General features: G+C 40.2%; 2 non-coding genes across 2 annotated transcripts; both read left to right on the forward strand.

Moving 5' to 3' along the window:
- The first annotated feature begins 539 nt into the window (after positions 1–539).
- On the forward strand, positions 540–645 carry LOC122100222. The gene has a single exon (XR_006146138.1). It is a non-coding gene; the product is annotated as a U6 spliceosomal RNA (small nuclear RNA).
- A 9,034-nt stretch (positions 646–9,679) lies between these two features.
- LOC122100224 lies at positions 9,680–9,783 on the forward strand. Its single transcript, XR_006146140.1, has one exon. It is a non-coding gene; the product is annotated as a U6 spliceosomal RNA (small nuclear RNA).
- The last annotated feature ends 1,156 nt before the right edge of the window (positions 9,784–10,939 follow it).

Consider the following 10,939-nt stretch of genomic DNA (forward strand, 5'->3'; position numbering starts at 1 on the left):
TGTAAAGCTCGTTTTGGACATGACAACTTGTACTTCTCATTGTTGCAACAGGTCCACCTGTATCCTTAAACAACTGGTTTTTCCTCATCTCCTCCACAAGTTATACTGACATCAAATATAGTGAAAGCAGGGGTTATACTGTGGGGGAGGGACATACAAAGCAACAAAGAGATAATCTTATAAATGTGTTAGAAACACATGTATGAAAGAAAAAAACATTAAAATACACATCTAAGGGTTCATTTTCCTGACATCACATTATCTGACCTTTTCCGCTTGACTCATACATATACTAGATATTACAAATAAGGGAAACCATGGTACCTACGTTTCTTTGGGCCTGGCTTACTTCACTTAATATAATTTTTTCCAAGTTTTTCCATTTCCTAACAAATGGGGCAATGTCATTCTTTCTGATGGAGGCATAGAATTCCATTGTGTATATATACCACATTTTCTTGATCCTTTTGTATTTACTTTTTGTTGAATTGTCTAGTTTAAGAAAATCAATTACACTTTATATATAAAAAAAATGTTATGTGCTCAATTTGGCAGCACATACCCTAAAACTGGAATGATACAGAGAAGATGAGCATAGCTCCTTCGAAGGATGACACACAAATTCCTGAAGCGTTCAATATTTTTACAAGGACAGATGCTGGAGTGAATGTGGCCAGAAGTAAACACTACTGAATTCTTGGTGAGAGTGTAAACTTGTTCAACCCCTTTGAAAAGCAGAATGGAGGTTCTTCAAAAGATTCCACATAGAGCTACTCTATGACACAGCAATCCTTTTTTTGGGCATTCACCCAAATGATCAGAAACAAGACCATACTAAAACTACAAGCACAACTATGTTTATTGCAGCATTATTTACCATAGGTAAGATATGGAACCAACCCGATGCCCCTCAGTACATGAATGGATCAAGAAAATGTGTGTGTGTGTGTGTGTGTCTGTGTGTGTGTGTGTGTGTGTGTGTAACTGTGACCCCTCTGTACAGTACTTTTACAATTAAAAACCTATAAAAATGTTCTGAGATGGAAGAGTTTATTCCCCCAATTTTATCCATATAATATCGTTAACAAAGCAGATTTTTAAATACTAAGTAGAATGTGATATGTATTACAGAAACCATTACATGTAATGAGCAACCAGAAATAATGTTATCAATTGACTATGCACTGCTTCCAAGGAAGCCAGATGGATAATTTCTCATGCTGTAAATCAAACTGTTGATCTTATGTCTTGATAGTGTAAAAATATCAGGGACAGAATAATGAAGGAATGTTGTAGACTGAGGTGAAATCATATGAAAATATACAAACCTGATAAAACATATAAGTATCTGAGCAGTATATTGTGTTTTAAATCATTTGTGTTACATTGCAAAGATAATGAAGACCTATTAGAATGAATTATCTTTTTGATATCCTATCGTAGGTCCTTCGAAGGATGAACTCTTTCCTCATTCTTGTAGAGGCTTCATCAGATGAGAGGAACTGTATTTTTTGTTTGCTTCCTTCCATTTATTCTTCACTCTGAAATATGAGCTACATGATACTGAAATACACCAAGGAAAATTAAACACACAGGCTTTGGAAAGATCAATCAATGTAAAATAAATAAAATATGTATAACCTTGTAAAAGGTCTAAATAAATTAATTTATATAATCTCAAGTGTAAACAGAAAATGATTTAAGCAATGTCATGTAATTGAAAAATGAAAATTTTTAGGGGATACTTAATTTTTTCCTTTCTACTACATTGAATTAATTATTGATTTTGTATAGAGAGATTAAAGATGAGATTAACAAGAAGCTTGGTTAAAACTGGGCACAAATTCTGAATAGACATGAATTCCAAAATCCATGAAAATCGCCAGTGGGTTTACAAAGTTGTTTTTAATGCTACTTCTATGCTGGCTTAAGCTTTGGGAACAGAAGTCATTAGAGAAATGCAATTCAAAATTAATATGATACTCTTTCATAACTATTACAACTCTTATTAAAAAAAAATCAAAGGAACCAGTTGTGGTGGCAGTCAATTTGGTCTAGAAACCCCTCTAAGGAGAGAGCAAGATGAGGCATTGGCTTAAGTGAGCCGCTCAATATCTGCCATCCAAAAAGGAAAAACAGTGGAGTGAGGCTCAAAGCCATATGCCTTTGGGCTTGGGTCCTTCCCTTGATTATAGCATCTGCAAGTTGGTCTGCCTGAGATTATACCTGAGGTGTGCCCCCAGGGGAGTGTGAACCCACTCTAATGGCTCCCCCCTTTGAATTAAAACTGCAGAAATCAATGTAACACCTCCAAACCACCAAAGGGAAATGGGCTCAAAAATAGAATACCTCTTCAGGAAAACTTCATCCAGGGCTTTTTGGAACTGCAAAAATATTGCCCAATGGCTGTCTGTAATTGTAATAACTTCTTGGGGAGTCCTGCCTTTTAGTAGGACAAATAAGGCACACACTATCTTTAGGGACAGGAACCCATGGAAACAGCCAATTGGTTTCCCCTAAAAGGCTCTGAAATTGGGATAAGGTCAGAGAGGTTGGAATATCCAGCAAAGGCTTAAGGAGACTGGCCTGAGTCAAGGTAAGGTGGAACCAGAGCACCTTAAAAGAAGGTAACTTTTGAATTATATTGAGTGCTATGGTGAAGCCCCCCTTTCTTAATATGATGCGAACCTGGGCCAGAAGGCCCTCCAGGTGTCCTAGGTCTTGGTGCCCCACAATTATATCATCCGGGTAGGCAAACACAAGAGAGGTATCTGAACCCAGCACAGGCCCTAAAAGTGTGGCCAAGTATTGTTGGCAAAAGGCCAGGTTATTTGCCATTCCCTGTGGCAGCACCGTCCATTCAAACCTCCAATCAGGCAGGGAAAAATTAAGAGAAGGGATGGAGAAAGCAAACTTTTTACAGTCATCTGGATGCAGGAGGATAGAAAAAAACAATCTTTAATATCAATCACACCAAGGTATATTCTGAAAGTATAGCAGGAGTCCAGGGCATACCTCTTAGGGATGTTCCTACTAGCTCCATCCTTTCATTTACGTTTCATAGATCTTGGAGCTTACACCTAGCCCCAGAGGCCTTTTGAATAACAAATATGGGTGTGTTCCAAGGACTCATAGAAGGGCATATGTACCCAATGTTTATCTCCACCAGAAGGTGGAGGAATACAAGTTTAGGTTTTATCAATGGCCACCACTCCACCCAGGTAGGGCTTCCTATCTAAATCAAACTTGGATCCACAATTCTTTTTCCAATGGTATCTCTTTCTGCCCCTGGGTCAGGGTGTAGGGGGAGGTTAGGCCCCCTAGGGCCAGTTGGCAGGGGATTTTTGTGAACAGTCCCTCTTAAAGTGCCCCTCCTGCCCACATTTAAAAGAAGTCCCTTTCCCCGATGGTCTTGGGGTTCCTTGGCCCTGGGCTGTCAGTGCTTGAGTAATAGCCACAGTCATTGCAGATGTCTGAACATGTAAAGCTAAAGCTAATGATTGGGACTGGTGCTGTTGCATTCCCACATCCTGTGAGGCCATCACCCGTCTTCTCAGAAAAAACTCTCTCAATCTCATGCAGGCCATGTGGTGGTCTGCATTCATCTCTTCCCAGAGCAGCAGCTTTACAAACTGATCTTGGAGGTTCTCTGCTGGCAGCTTGTGGTTAATACTCTGTTGGACTCCATCTATAAACTCAACTAGAGGCTCACCTCCTGCTATGAGGGACTCAGTGGGCCCATCATCCAGTTTGTACCACGTGGCAAGTCCTGCCTGAATCACCTGGTCATGGTATGAGCCAGGTATTGCGGCATGTTGGACCCTAGTGGAGTACCATTCCCCATCCCTTTTAACATGGCATAAGTAATAGGTATCACAGATTGAGCCTGCCAGTTATTCTCCGCTCGCACTCTGCATTCCTCCTTAAAGAAAGGCAACATTTAATAAACTGAGAACAAGTGAGGAAGGCTTTGGCCACATCCAGACAGTCCTTAGGGACACATGGGTGATAAGCAATGTCCTGTAATAAGGTCTGGGCCCAAGGAGAGTTTGGGCCATCCTCCTCCACTGCCTTGTGGAGCTCTTTAAGATCTTTAGCTTCCCATGGATACCATTCCAAGGGCCAGATTTACCAGATACACTTGGGGAAGCAAATCCTGTGGCCCAGGGTCCGGGGTCCTGGGTGGCCTTCCTTTCCAGGGTAGGCCTCCAATTAGGTAATTTCCCCACCCCTCGGCCCCTCCATGGAAGGTTGGTAGGGGTCCGGGTCTTGCAGGTCCCTCTCACAGGTTGCGTAGGGCGCCGTACCTCTCCCTCAATCGGGGAAATAGGGTGGGGACCTAGGATCCATCCGGGGCACCTGAGTCAGAGGGGGTAACTTTCACCCTCATTTCGATTTCCACTGTTCATGTTTCAGTGCATTCTTGGATGAATTTGACCCATTCCTTTTCCTTCTCTCTTCTCAAGTCCTCCTTTATTCACTCTAGGCCTAATGCTGCCTCCTCCTCCTACTTCTGTGAAATAGCATTACCCATACTAAGGGTTTCACTTACCCTGTGAGACTGCTTAGCCTCCGCTGGTATCTTTTCCTTTCAAGCCCCACGTTGGGCGCCAGATGTTGGGTCTTCGTCCATCCCACAAAAGATGAATGGGGTCCAAGGGAAGGTAAGTGCGGCTGCTCCCCCGTTCCCAGGCCTCCCTTAGCCAGGGAGATAATCAGACACAGCAGGGAGTCAAGTGAAGCAGGAAATTCATTTATTAACGCAGAGCAAGCTCTTTTTTAAAGCAAAAAAGACCAGGTGTGCATGGGAGGGGAGGAAGAAGAACCTTATCATGCACCTAAGCTTCCACGGGATGGTTAGTCACGGAACGTAAAACAAATTGGGCTCTGCCCACACAACTCCCCCTCAGCGCCATCTTTGCTGCCCATGTGCTCCACAATCAAAGACCTCGGAGTCAAATCTGACACACTAAAAACTTCAAAGGATGAAATAAGTGAAACCCTAGGTCTCCTTGTCACAGGCCAAAATTTTCTTAAAAGAGACCCAGAAATACAACAAATTAAACAAAGGTTGGACAAATGGGATTGCATGGAATTGCAGAGCTTCTGCATGGCAAAGGACATAGCTAGCAAGATCACCAGAAAGCCCACTGATTGGGAGAAGATCTTCACTAAACATACAACCGACAAGGGTCTCATATCTACAATATAACTGGAACTCACAAAATTAAATGCCCCAACAACAAATCCTCAAAGAAACAACTGCCCAATAAATAAGTGGGCTATAGACTTACAGAGGAACTTCACTGAAGAAGAAAGAAGTATGGCCAATAGACACATGAAGAAATGCTCAACTTCCCTAACCATAAGAGAAATGACAAACAACATTGTGATACCACCTCACTCCAATTAGAATGGCTATAACGAAGAACTCTAATAACAACAGATGCTAGAGGGGATGTGCACAGAAGGGAACCCTACTGCATTGTTGGTGGGAGTGTAAACATGTTCAGCCACTTTGGATAGTAGTATGGAGGGTCCTCAAAAGACTCCACATAGTGCTCCCCTATGACCCACCAATCCCACTTTTGGGCATTTACCCAAATGATCACAAACAAGAGCACACTAATGGTACCAGCAAAGCTATGTTTATTGCAGCATTGTTTACCATAGCTAAGATTTGGAACCAACCCACATGTCCCACCGTAAATGAATGGGTCAAGAAAATGTGGTATATATACACAATGGAATTCTATGCCTCCATCAGAAAGAATGGCATTGCCCCATTTGTTAAGAAATGGAAAGACTTGGAAAAATTATATTAAGTGAAGTAAGCCGTGACCAAACAAACATAGGTACCATGGTTTCCTTTATTTGCATAAACTAGTATGCCTGACACAAGCAGAAAAGGTCAGATAAGTTGATGGTAGGCGAAATGAACTCCAAGATAAGGATTCAAATGGTTTTTCTTTCTTGCAATTGTTTCTAACATACTTATGAGATGATTTCTTTGTTGCTTTGTATGTCCCTCACCCACGGTATAACCCCTGCTTTCATTGTATTTGAGGTTGATATAATTTGTGGAGGGGTAGGGCAAAAACAAACTGTTTATATAGGGATACAGCTGGACCCATTGCAATAATAAGATGTACAAGATGTTACGTCAAAAAATCAACTTTACAATTTGGCTGGGAGGTGGATTAGGAAGGGGGTGTGATTTGAAGGGATTCAAAGGGGAAACAAAGGAGCAGGCAACAATGTTTGATAAGAAATATACTCATGAATGTTGAATGAAGACTGCGGAAATGAAGCTGGAGGCTATCAATTTTTCGCATAGATAGCAGTTTAGTGTTCCAGTGAATAGTCCTAGCCTAGAGAATCACACCAAGTGTGCGATCACTGTACAGAGAGTTTGGCCAGAGAGGAAAAATCCAGGCAGACCTGAGCACTTGCTTGCAGCTGTGTCAAGGCGTTGGTGGTGGCGGCCATAGCCACCCTACCTAAACACAGAGAATCCGGGACAAAGGAGCCAGACCCAGGGGCTAGTGGATTCTATTCAACACCAGCAAGAACTGGCAAGGAGCAAATATCTTCATCCTGCAGATCACAGACTAAAGATGACCAGGGAACCAACAATCCAGCGTGAGTAGAACCCTGACATCCTCACTCCTTCTCAGGAAGCAGAGGGGGGAAGTCCACCTCTCCCCATCCCCAGCACCAGAGATCTCCATTTTTGATACTGAAAAAGGCCCGGCTGAGGAGCTAGCAACAACTCAGGCCTTGGATGAAAACTGGAGTCATTTAGCAGGTCACAGGAAGCTGACCTGACATTCCAGGCTTAGCTCCACCCAAGGGAAAGTCACCAAGCACAAGCAGAGGACCCATGGCCCCCACAGGTGTGGCTTTCTTCTCGGTAAACAGAGCCAGAGGCTGCCCCTCCCTACAGCAGCCTAGAAAAACAATTGAAATTCAGTATACATAAACCCTGAGAATGGCTCTAGGCTGGGCTTTGTGAGTATATCAGAAGCTATCCCCTCAGGGAAAAGCTACTGTTTGGTGAAAGGCCTCAACTCTACCCAGAACCTAGCCTCATCACACCATCTCCAAACTAGAGGAAACAGCCATCTCCTTCTTTGCCATCTCCTTCTTTTGTGATAATCAAAGCAGATCTCCCTCCCACTGAACTAGCGAGGAGGAGGATCACAAAATCCTGGGTAAAGCAGAGCATTTTTCTGCTCTTTCAAACAAACTGACTTAAGTAACCAATCAAGACAGACCAGACAGTAACCACAAGCAGACCTGAGACTCCACCAAGAGATTGGTTAGGACACAAGGGAGATAAAAGATCTTCCCATGCACGCACCCCCTTTCCCAATCAAAGAACTCTTTTTTATACTTTTTTTTAATTTTTAAAAAATTTTTAAATTATAGTTTAAAAATTGTTTTCTAATAATCTTTTTTGTCCTCGCATAATTTTTATTTTATGTGTGTGTGTGTGTGTGTGTGTGTGTGTTTGTGTGTGTCTGTGTGTGTGTGTCTGTGTGTGTTTTAATCTCTACTGAGTTTTTGGTCCTTTTTTTCTTTTTCTCTTTTTTTTTTTCTTTTTCATTTTTTTCTTCCCTTTCTTCTTTTTGGGTGACTTAATTGCTGTTTTGCTCATCCTCAGATACATACCTGTCATCGATTATTAGACCTTATCTCCCTTGTGTACATATTTAACCCAGAAATTTATTACTCAATTCAAAACCTCTAAGGCTTAAATTCTTTAATAGTAGTATTATCTCCTCCTACCTATATAATTTTAAGAACTTTTATTTTTTAGCTTTTCTTCTCTCAATATCACTTCTTTACCCTTTCATAATTTTTGTGTTTCACTTTTTATATGTAAAGTTTTGTTTTTCCATTTTCTCTTGTTTTTTTAAGTCTCTCCAATAATTCTTCCCAAGCTATTTCCCTCTCTGAAATTAGGACTTGGCCAAATACACTCTCTTTTTACCTACCACATCCCTCTAATCCTACTTTTCCCCACATTTCTCCCTAAACCTAATAACTTCTCGTTTGCCAAATTCTTCTTTTCTGTTCTTAGCCCATTAGTACATAGTTGTTTAATGTTGAATAGATTGTATCTGTTGAAGTATGGAGGTTCCTCAAAAGACTTCACATAGAGCTCCCCTATGACCCAGCAATCCCAATTTTTGGCATTTACCCAAATGGTAACAAACAAGACCATACTAAAGCTACCAACACAACTGTTTATTGCAGCATTCTTTAAGAGAGCTATGATATGGAACCAATCCAGATGCCCCTCTGCAGATGAATGGATCAAGAAAATGTGGTATATATACACAATGGAATTCTATGCCTCCATCAGAAAGGATGACATTGACCCATTTGTTAAGAACTGGAAATACTTGGATAAAAGTATATTAAGTGAAGAAAGCCAGACCCAAAGAAACATAGGTCCCATGGTTTCCCTTATTTACAATAACTAGTGTATGTCTGACACAAGCAGAAAAGGTCAGATAAGTTGATTTTACGTGAAATGAACCCCAATATAAATATTCATATTTTTTTCCTTCTTGCATTTGTTTCAAACATATTCATAAGATGATTGCTTTTTTGTGTTCTATGTCCCTCCCCACGGTATAACCCCGGCTTTCATTGTATTTGATATTGATATAGTTTGTGGATGGGAAGGGCAAAAGCAAACCTTTTAAACAGGGATACAGGTGGACCCATTGTAGCAATGAGATGTACAAGTCGTTATGCTGAAATTCGAACTTTACAACTTCGAGCAGTTCGGGGAGCGGGTGGGGTGTGGTGGAAGATATGAAGGGAAGGGGAAACCAAGGAGGAAGTAATAATGCTTGATAAGATATATACTTGTTACCTTTCCTCTGTAATTGTAACAACTCTGTATGGTATTTTCATGATAAAAAATTTTTAAAAAGGATATAAAATATTTTATTTTAAAACATTATATATTTGTATATGTATATATATATGTATGTATATATGTATATATATGAATATACATATATATATATATGTATATATATTCATTACTTTGCCCATTATCCCCTCTGTACGATATTTTCACAATAAATAAATTATCTGAAAAAAATGGTATCAGTCGATAGTGCATATAATTTTATTTTTCACGACAAACATAGAATGTAGTAAAAATTTCGTAGCAATTACCGTGCACTAGGTTGTGGGCATATTCTATTGGAAATAATATACTGTGTTTACGTAGAGAATTTGAGCATCCAAAATTTTAATATGCTTGTTTTCCTAAAACCAATACCTTGCTGATATTGAGTGACAAATACAACTTCCTATAAGTACAGAAGTTTTCCTTGTATCTTTTCAATTTATATTTTTATTTTAAAGTTCCTGTGCAGATGGGTTACAGTTACATAAGTAAGGTAATGAGTCCATTTCTTATTGAGCATTGTTACCCCCTCCTTTGTCTTTCCCCTACCATTCCGCCCCTTCATACCTCCCCAACATGTCACTCCACGCCCCCCCCCCCCCCGATAGAGTGTCTTGTACATTTCATTGTTACAATGTGGCAACCTGTATCCTTTCCTTGTATTTTAAATGAAGAAATGCTGGCTTGATTTATGCTGATTCTACTGGTGTAGACGCACCTAAAATCACTCGCCAAGTGCAGGAGCACAAAATGAAATGCGTAGCAGAAACATTGGAACATTTCAGAGAAGATTAGCATGGCTCATGCACAAGGATGACAGGCAAATTCCTGAAGCATTCCATACTTTTACAACAGATGCTGGAGGGGATGTGGCCACCAGGGAACCGTACTGCATTCTTGGTGGGAGTATAAAACTTGTTCAACCACTTTGGAAAATAGTATGGAGGTTCCTCAAAAAACTCCACATAGAGCTCCCCTATGACCCAGCAATCCCACTTTGGGACATTTACCCAAATGATCACAAACAAGACCATACTAAAGCTACCAACACAACTGTGGTATATATACACAATGGAATTCTATGCCTCCATCAGAAAGAATAACGTTGCCCCATTTGTTAGTAACTGGAAAGTCTTGGTAAAAATTATATTAAGTGAAGTAAGCCACGTCCAAATTAACATTGGTCCCATGGTTTCCCTAATTTTCAATAACTAATATTTGTCTGGGTTAAGAAGAATAGGTCAAAAGCTATCTGCATATGACCAGATAGGATGATGTTAAGGGACATGAACCCCAAGATAGGGACACAAGTGGTTTTTTTTCTTTCTTGCTATTGTTTCTAACGTACATATAATGTGCAATGTGATTTTTTTGTTTCTTTATATGTTCCTCCCTCCTGCTATAACTCCAGTTTTCACTGTATTTGAAGTTGGTACACCTACATCTTGTATATACACTCCTCTAATTCGTGGAGGCGAGAGAAAAAAAACAAAATGCTTAAATAGGGGTACAGGTTGACACATTGTAACAATGAGATACACAAGACACTATGTTGAAAAATGAACTTTACAATTTAGGTGGGGGAAGAGAGGAGGGTTGTGTACTTGTGGAGGTGGGAGGGAAAGGATGGTAGGGGAAAAATAAAGGAGGAGGTAACAATGTTTTTTAGGAAATGTACTCATTACCTTGCTCACGCAAATGTGACTCCTCTGTACATTATTTAGCTAATAATTAATATTATGAGGCAGACTGAAATGAGACTCCAGAGAAAGAGTCAGAAAGACTGATCAGAGAGACTAAAATTGGTCACACAAAGATTGGAAAATAGAATTCCTTGTACAACATATAAATCATTGAAAGCCTGCACATGTAAGGACAAGAGAGCAAAGTCCAGAAATGCACATTTTCTTAGAGATCAGCTATTGAATTATCAATGGAAATATTTGTATTCTTAAATACTTGACCACATGTGGGAGAAGGCTGAAGAGAAATAAAATGCCATCA

This window comes from Dipodomys spectabilis, unplaced genomic scaffold, assembly GCF_019054845.1.
Source record: "Dipodomys spectabilis isolate Male_0828 unplaced genomic scaffold, ASM1905484v1 ptg000570l, whole genome shotgun sequence".
NCBI classification, from domain to species: Eukaryota; Metazoa; Chordata; class Mammalia; order Rodentia; family Heteromyidae; genus Dipodomys; species Dipodomys spectabilis.